Source organism: Cupressus sempervirens, chromosome 8 (assembly GCF_028749045.1).
Source record: "Cupressus sempervirens isolate cs-2001-9-10 chromosome 8, ASM2874904v1, whole genome shotgun sequence".
In the NCBI taxonomy this organism is placed as follows: Eukaryota; Viridiplantae; Streptophyta; class Pinopsida; order Cupressales; family Cupressaceae; genus Cupressus; species Cupressus sempervirens.
In genome coordinates this window covers 49,467,435-49,477,489 of record NC_143125.1, presented here as the reverse complement: position 1 = coordinate 49,477,489, position 10,055 = coordinate 49,467,435, and positions in this window count along the sequence as shown.

Genomic DNA, 10,055 nt, shown 5'->3' with positions numbered 1-10,055 from the left:
ACAAATTAGCACCTCTTAGGACCCCTTACAACACATTAGTTATTGTAGTCCTAAAATTAATCTTTTCTAATGTGTCCTAGCACATTATAATGTTTCCAAGAGGTTTAATGGGGAGTCTAAGAGGTTTCCAAGAGATTTCAAAGAGGTTTTGATGGATTATAAGGGTTCCTAATGGGTCTTAAGGGGAGATAGGGAGTCCTACCAAGTCATAATGTGTGTTATAGGTTCTAATAGGTATTAATATGTCTTAGTAGGATATATTATTCCTTATTAGGTAATAGTGACTCTTAAATTACCAAATGATACATAGGGACCCCTTATGATACATTTTTAGATACTTAGATTAATATGTGTATTAAGGGAACGTAGGGAGTTCTACTAGGTCCTAATGTGTGTTATAAGTTAAATAATAGGTCTTAATATATCTTAGTAGGGTGAAAAGGCCTTATTAGGTAATAATGAGTCTTACATTACCAAATGACACATAAGGACCCCTTATGATACATTTCCAGGTACTTAGATCCATATGTGTGTCAAGGGGACCTAGGAAGTCCTACTAGATCATAATGTGTGTTAAATAGGTTATAATATGTCTTAATATGTATTATTAGGATGGTCTTATTAGGTAATAATGATTCTTACATTACCAAATGACACATAAGGACCTCTTATGATACATTTCTAGGTATTTTTATCCATATATATGTTATGGGGACCTAGGGAGTCCTACTAGGTCATTATGTCTATTATATGTTCTAATAGGTATTGATATGTTTACTAGCACATAATAGGTATTTTTAGGTAACAATGAATCTTACATTACCAAACAACACATTAAGATCACTTATGATACATTTTTAGGTACGTTATCCATACATGTGTGTCATAAGGGGACATAGGAGTCCTAATAGGTCATAATATTTTTTATAGGTTCTAATAAGTCTTAATATGTATTATTAGGATATAATAGGTCTTATTAGGTAATAATAAGTCTTACATTACCAAACAACACATAAGAGCCCCTTATGATACATTTCTAGGTACTCAGATCCATATTTGTATTAAGGGGACCTAGAGAGTCTTACTCGGTCTTAATATGTGCTATAGGTTCTAATAGGTCTTAACATGTCTTAGTACATAATAATTAGTCTTACATTAACATAAAACACATAAAGACTCCTTATGATACATTTCTAGGTACTCCAATTCATATGTGTCTTAATAGGACTTAGGGAGTCCTACTACATGTCCTAATGTCCAAAGGCATTATAATAGTTCCTAAGTGGTCTTAATATATCATGAAGGGTCATAATGGGTTCTTAGTGGTCCTAGGACATCTTAGGGCCTATTAGGATCCCTTAGAACACATTAGCTATGATAGGACACACAAATGGGATGTCAATGATTGTAATGTATCATAAGGGGTCATAATGTGTGAAAGGAAGGGTATCATCCATCATTTCATAAAAAAAATCTTCAATCTTTACCTAAATTTTATAAATTTGAATTTTTAGGATGAATTATATTTATTCAATGGTAGGTCAATTTTATTTGTATGAATCTCAATGCATAAATTTGATGTGATATTTATCCAATAATCTTTTTTATATCAGTACTAATGCTCTATAAATAGTTAAAATTATTGTTCATCTAGCATATATACTTACAAAATGTGTCATATATTCATGAATAAAATATGTTGCAATAAAGAAAATGGTTTGAATACTTAAAACTTGATGAAACATAATAATATATACTACATACACAAGAATGATAAGAAGTCGTAAAAAAATAGTACATGGTCTAACATACATCATAACATGATCTATGAAGTTAAAAAATACATATATAATACAGTTTTAACTATCCTAACACAAAGTGTATCAAAATAAACAATATGTGTCATAAAAAACACAATCTACAGGTGCCAACAAGACCTAATATATCTGATCAAATGTCCTCCTTACTCCACGCAAAGAGGACTCAGATGGATCATCCTATGTAATATGAGTTGTCTCATCATGTGGGATACACTGTGAGGTAGATGGATCACCCTGTGTAACATGAGGCACATCTCATCATTTACATGCTTAATTGAAATGGGTTTCAAAATCTAGCTTGTAAATAAATTAAATACTCACTACATAATAAAATAAATACCACATGAGATGGGCGTCCCTTAGTAACAAGAGGAAGCATGCTGTGAAAACTACCAAATGCAACAATGGTGAGGTCTTGTAATTTACAATACATACATTTTTAAAATTTGATTTTAGAGAATAATGAACTATACATTATGTACATACATCACAATACTGACCTCAAATGATGCTGTGGGTACCTCCATCTGGGTAAGTCTCGTGCTCTTAGAAACACTCATGGTGACATAGTCCTAAAATTATGGATACATAAATGTTGAGTCAAAATTATATATACATGAATAATTACAAAGTATGCAAACTAAAAAGTACATAATTTGTACACTACATTTTTATACACTATAAATTTATCATGTATATATATCATACCTAAGTAGTAGTCAATGTCAAAGATGTGTCTACAGGTATGTTAGCATGATGATCATAAGATGGAGTCAAAAATAAACTATATCAAGGCCTGTATGGATGAGTACGATCCATCTCCTGTTCATAAAATCAAAACACATAAAATATATATACATGAGTCAAAATTGTTCATATTATAAGTTAATAACAATGTACATACATAAAAATAGTACAAATTATTTGTCTTCAGTCAAAATTTCATATCGTATGTATTTGAGGCTATGACTTAGTGGTAACTAGAGCAGGACTTGTACTAACATCAAACTGTGTAGCTGCGGACAATCCCTACAAAATTAGATAAAAAGAACATATAAGAACATGTTATAAATTTTATTTCAAATGTACATTTTTATAGTGTAATTCAAAGTGCATACCATATAAGGGATGTCAATGTCTATATGTCTCTAAAAAAGACTATACTAGCTCCTAGGAGGAACAGTATCATCCATCCTCTGTTATTTCAAAAGTACAAATTAATATGGTTAATACAATTACACATGTATGTAGAAAGTAAATAATTATATGTACTTTATATTCAAATTAAAATTAAAATTTTACCTACTACTCTTGATTGTCTCCGGGCTCTCCCCACTGCATGAGGTCAACAAATGATGACACATCAATCTCATCACTACCATCACCATGGGCAACGTATACATCATCATCAAAATCAGCACCCTCAGCATAATGGTCATCATGCGCTGCATCAACATCGCTCTAGGGGCCTGTGTATATGCCTCCACAGCTAATACAAATATGTCCAAGTGGACTAACATGTGTCACCTGCATCTACTGTCGTACTAAATTGCCCAAAAGGGCACTCAAAGAGGTAAGAGCAGATGAAACTGCTTGATGATGGTGTGGAGCTGCTACAACAAGCGTAGGAAGAGGTACAAGGTGCTGAGGTTGCCTATGATTTCTCATTCTATCACTCAACTTTTCCCCAGACCTATCTTGAGGCATCCCTCCACCAACCCCTTGAAATGCTTTCATATAAAAATAATTGGGTTTCAAACCCAATTCAAACTCAACCAATAGCTTCCCAAGGAAGTACATGGGCACCTCATGATTAACGTGTGGTGGATGGTCAAATACCATCCTCACCACTCCCAAAAATGTGCTGCTATACGTGGATGTGTGCACCACCTAATAGAAGTGTGAGCCTTCCTCTCATTAATCTCCTCACCCATCTTAACATTTACAAAATAGCTTTTTAAAATTTTCTTTACCTATATTGAGGTTATGAACCTCTCTATATGATAAGTTGTCGGAATAGAAGGCATGCATGTTTTGCCTCCATAATCTGAATGAATCAATATCACAACCTGAATGTTGTATAGAGTGAATGACACCTTGCATGCTACCTGCAAGGTGTAGTAGGTGAGGAGGGTGATGGGTCTCGTGTCAGATAGCCTCAATATTGCACATGAGGTCGTTAAGATTATGCCTCATGCTCTCACAGAGATCATCTGTGGTGGGTGGTGGGTGGTGGAGGTGGAGGTGGAGGTGGAGGAGGAGATGGAGGGGATGGAGGCAGGAGTGTGGGAGGGGGAGAATCTGCATACATGTTTAAACAACATAAAAAATGACAAAATTACTACTTAATAAAATTTAAATCTAAAATATCAATTATATAAATGTGCAAATCTTTAAAATCATATCAATTAAATAAATAAAGTTAAACACTTAAGTCTAATTGAACATTAAATATTTAATTTAAGTCTAATCATAAAATATTACTCCAAAAAACTATATAGGTTACTTCAAGGTTTCTTTTCTAAAAATAGGAGCCACCTAGCTAATTGCTTTCATGTACACTTATTTTATAACACTGGGGGATTGTATTCTCATTATGGATTATATGTTCATCTCAAGATCAAACAAAGTTAAGATTATGGCAAGGTTATGGTTTACAATTTTGTTATGTTTACGATTTTCATGATGGCTAAGCTTAAGATTATTATAATGATTATGACTTTAATGTTAGAGAACTTACTTAGGATTATGGTTTTAGTTAGAATTATATTTAGGTTTCAGATATTTATTAAGGTGGTATTTTTTAAAGGGTATATAATAGATGTTGTTATGATGAGAGTTAAGGTTACAAATAGAATGAAAGCTTAGAGATAGAATTATGGTTTGTTATTATTTATGATTATAGTTCATCCTAAATATTATCCGCTTTAATGCAAACTATAAATCTAGCTCATCCTAATTCTAATACATGAACCCTATCCCTAACCATAATAATCCTAATTCTAATCACAATACTTAAACTTATATTTAATATCTTCTTTAGTAATTTAAATCCTATCTTATCATTTAATAATTGTTATGAATTGCTAATAGAACTTTTCTTCCCTCTAAATCTCTATGTTGGAATGTGTTATATTAATTGCATTTTCTAATATGACCAAAGTCTTTTTACTATTAGAAAAATTTGTATTATATTACTTGATCACATCTTTTATAATTACTTTTGGATGCTTACTTGTCTTCCACCTGCGAACTACTCTTGGCTCACCCAAACATTAGCCTCAGTAGTTTCAAAATTAATAAAATATCTTTTCCTAATTCTAATTTGTAGGTGGAAGCAAGTTCATAAATTATCATTTTTCTTAAGGTGTTTTAATGAGTTTCTGGATATAAACCTCAATTATGAACCAAGTAATCATAAATCTTAATTATAAACCTTAATCATAAATCTAAATATACTTATAAAATCTAAATTATAATACTTAGATCCTATTTATATTCTATAATTGAATACAAATTCTAATATTAGATCCTAATCTTAAATGTTAAATGTTAAACCCTAACCTTATACATGTAAATCATAGTTAAGGTCAAGATTAGGGTTTAACATTTAAGCTTAATATTTTTATTTAAAATTAGGAGAAGGGCTTAACATTTATGATTATTTTTAGGATAAAGGTTTAGCATTTAGGATAACTTAGTTAGTCTAAGGGTTAAGAATTTAGGATATAAAGGTTTAGGATAAGGGTTAGACTTGACATAATTAGAATTTAAAACTTAATGTCAAGGTTTAATATTTTGTAAATTAGGCACATGTAATCATAAAATGGATGTAATCATGAACTCAAATCACACTAAATAAACCCTACATGATGCTAGAAAGCTATAAAGTGTAATGAGATTATGATCTTGTAATATGGATTAGCTCTCAAATGCCCATAATTCACTCAGAAGCACTTGCAAATCACCTAGAATGATTTACATAACCTTATTACAAAAAATGTAGATATCTCAAAAGCTTGAGTTGATGGAACATTTATAGAAATATCTGGGAGTTCAATGGTTTGGATTCATTCTCCATGAGTGGTGGAGGATGAATTCTTGATTGATCAATACATGATTAAGCTTTATTGGTCAGAATTAATTTCATTTTCCATTAGTGATGATATGGATAATATTTTAATTAATTCATTTAATTGATAGTTCTAGCCATAAGATTTAAAAACGTGATTTGATTAATTATGTTAGGATTAATTAATGAATCAATGCCCCTTTTTTAAAATTGATTTTTTATATTAAAATATTGATGTTTTATCATGGGCCTTTGGAGCAAGAAGCCAAAGGAGAACCCACATAAGAAGATGTCATTAAGGGACTCTAGAGAATATTGAGAGTAGCATAGTATTAGGTGATAGTCTAGACATAAGTGGTCATCTAAGCTAGCATGGTAATTGATCATGACAGGCAGATTGTAGAGCTAGCTTCTCAACTGAGGATTACACAGGGTGAGGCACTTATCATAACTCTAGAGAGGCTTACTATTATGATGAATACTCAACAACTATTCTAGTGGAAAGACAAGTTATTCACTTCTCTATATATTCTTAGGCATCCAAGGGTGTAGTCCCTCCTACTCGCACTGATGTTCCACCTCCATCTCTTGATGGAGAGGGAGGATTATTTAATTAGATGCTTGATTCCTTCTTCTCTTCTAATTTTTTTATGATGTATCATTTTGAGACCTTGATATTGATAATGCTCTGATATCACTATATCACCCCCATACATTGATAGTATATGCGATGATTACAAATATTATTTGGTTTCATTACATGTGTCATGATCATTTTTTCTAGTTTATACATGAGATGCTCCTATATGGTGTTTTTCTTATAATATCATGTTATATATAAATTTACCTAAGCACCCTTCTTGATTATCGATGATGCATGTAGTCAATGGTGTTTCTATATGATTCTTTTGATATGATATGCATGGATAATATTTAATGAAAATTTTAAATCCTTCCTACGCAATAAATGATGTAATTAGATATGTAAATTTTTTTAGATTCATATGACATGTATATGTAGATATGATGCTCCTCTAGGATAATAGTTTATCATTTAAGGTTACGATTATGGTTTGACATTTATAATTAGTACTTGGTTCTTAGGATAGTTATTTAATTATTTATATATTACGGTGTAGGTTTTTAGCAAATTAAGATTATGGTTAGGATGATAGTAAGGGTTATGATTAGAGTTTTGGTTAAAATTGAGATTATAGTTAATCCTAAATGACGCCCATCCAAGGGATCCAAAGAACTAATCTAAAGTTTTACTAAGCAAGCAATAACATGTACAATAATTTACATAAAAAACATAAGAGATTGCATTCCTTAACAATTCCTTAAAGAGCATATTTACATTTCATTTTAAAATAATTATAATTACTAGAAGTAAAATAAATAACACATCCACATGAAAGAATAACTACAAGTTCAATCCATTTAAATAATATAAATTTTTTCTGAATGCCACATGGAAAATTAATTTGGAATGCACAATCATCCACTGTACATGTCACAGGGTATAAAAGGCTGAAAGAATATACATTTATAAAATAGTTTACATCATCCATTTTTGATCCATGAAACAAAGTACAATACAATAAGTAAAATCATTACATACTAAGTTTTGTGTTTGGATCCCTTGGTGGAGTGTTACGTGATTAAATACTTAGTTATATGTTTAAAGCTTTATTGTATAGAACTATATGGTTAGGTCGAGGTTATAATTAGTTTTACTTTCTTTTTATATGGTTTACAAACTAATCTAGATAATTAATCACTAGTTATTGTTCTACAAATTGATTACGAGTCTATTTGAAATATAATGCAACATTTACCTCTCTGATTTGAAATATGGTATCAAAGCTAGAATGGTTTGTGAGAGACAATTATAGGTTTGGCGATGTTAAAAGTTGGGAGGATGTGCAATAATGCCTTTACTTGGATTGTGATGAAATGATTGCATAATATTCACTAAATGGGATTTCTATGAAATGGTAGTTGTTATAACTACTAGTGTAGTTAACCATATGAAAGATTTGTTACCTAATGGAGAGAAACAATTACAATTATATGTACACACCACAAGTCCAAATAGGTGATTTACATGTGTTGGAAGACAATGTAACATGATTGTAAATATTTCTCGAAGACAATGCATAAGGATTTTTGTATAAGATTCACTACAAAGATTCTATCTACAATGTAGATAGATTTCTTAACTGACAAACTCACAAGCTCATCGATATTTATTAGATATTGGTGCGACATATGTTAAATGTACAATGGCAACAAGACATGTTGCATGCTTGTAGAGTGTACATACAACATTACCAACACATATTAGGTGATCTACAAATCAAATTTATAATTAGCATTTTTGTGTAGAGACACTGCATCAATAGCGAGCACACAAATTTTCTCTATAGAAATTCACGATATCTGCAATCATCTATATTATATGTATAAATCATTTATCATGAATTGCACATAATTTCCTGATCCACACATTAGCTATTTAACACAGAGACACACATTATTGATTTCCATGCATTAGAAAAGATATTCATAAATGAAAGCATGTAAATTGCTTTATATTCATTGATCTATATTAAATGTGTTTGGTCTAATATACAATACAAGCAGGGTAAAAGCACAAACCCGTGTCACCTTTTATAAAGTAACGTGATATCAAAATGTGACAGTTCAACATTAGTGACAAAAAAAATGGTATTTGTGTTTAAAATATGAAGATGATGTAAACTGATAAAATGTGTAGAATTGGATGAATTTTATGCCTATAATTTTTATAATTTTTTTGAATAAGAATTTATTCATTTTATTTTATTTTGAAGTCCCTTTTTTAATTGTAAAAAATATAGGGTGTAGTTCCTGTCAAACAAGTATATGTGAATCATCTTTTTTTATTCTGATTTGAAAATATCTTATAGATGACATGTATAGCTAGTGCAAAAAAAAAGAAATAATTATTTTTTATGTATATTTTCTTTGTTATAAGTACTCAAGTTTGACCTTATCAGAATCCAATAGTTTTTTCCTCCCGTCAAAACTTTCCTATCAAATCTATACCTTCTTGAAAAAAAATTAAATATTCATAAAGAGGATTCTCTCCTCTAGAGATAAATATAATTGTTTAATTCTTTTGATATGATTTACTATTTTTTTTCCTTTTTTGAGGGAGCATCTTCTGAAATGTTGAAATATCGACTTATAATACTTTGAGATTATAACATATTATAACTTATCAAAACACTCAAAAATTTATATAATGACAATATTGAATCTGAGATCTATAAAAGGGTATTTTTAGTTTTTGAAAAAAAGAGAGTTTTGATAGAGAAATGGGATTTGACCAAAATAGGTTTTGGTATCACATACAGTGACACAGATCTGTACTTCTACCTAGCATACACAACCTTGGCTTCTTTTTTTCTTCTTGCGCTTGACCTCTATCATTTATTATCTCATATATGAGTTTCTTTATTTCTCCTAATGGTCATATACTTACAATGATAAATAGAATTTATAAATAAATAATATTTATCTTAGACCCCAACAACTAACTAATCCTAGAATATCTCCAAGATTTCTTCCTACAATTTCTCATGTCTATGATAAGGCAGAATTCCACTCAACCAACTATCTATTCAAAAGTTTTAGATTATGATTTATCCTCTCTAGAAACACAAAAACTTAATTTTTGTATACTAAGTATTTTGACTTTCTTAATTAATGACTCAACCTCTCTATTGGACTTTAGCCTCCAAAATTATGATATCTTTGGAAGCATGAATCTCCTACATCAGATTCACAAAGTAGAAAATCTTCATGACTCATGGTCATGGTTGATGACTAAAGTTTCTAGGATCCTAAACTTTATGTTTCAGTTGAGTCATCCATTTATGTTGTTGTTTTGCTACTAATATCTATAATCTTCCATCCTTTCAAATTTTATGTTGTATTTTTGCACTTGTTTTTCTTATGAAAAATCTTCTAGTCAATCATATTTGGTTTTGGATTTCCGTTTCCTTTATGTTGTATCCCTATTTCTTATATTCTCTTCATAATAATCCACATCTTATCAATTTCCATATCTAATAATTTATCTCTTTGTCCATTGACAATATAAATTCTTATCTAAA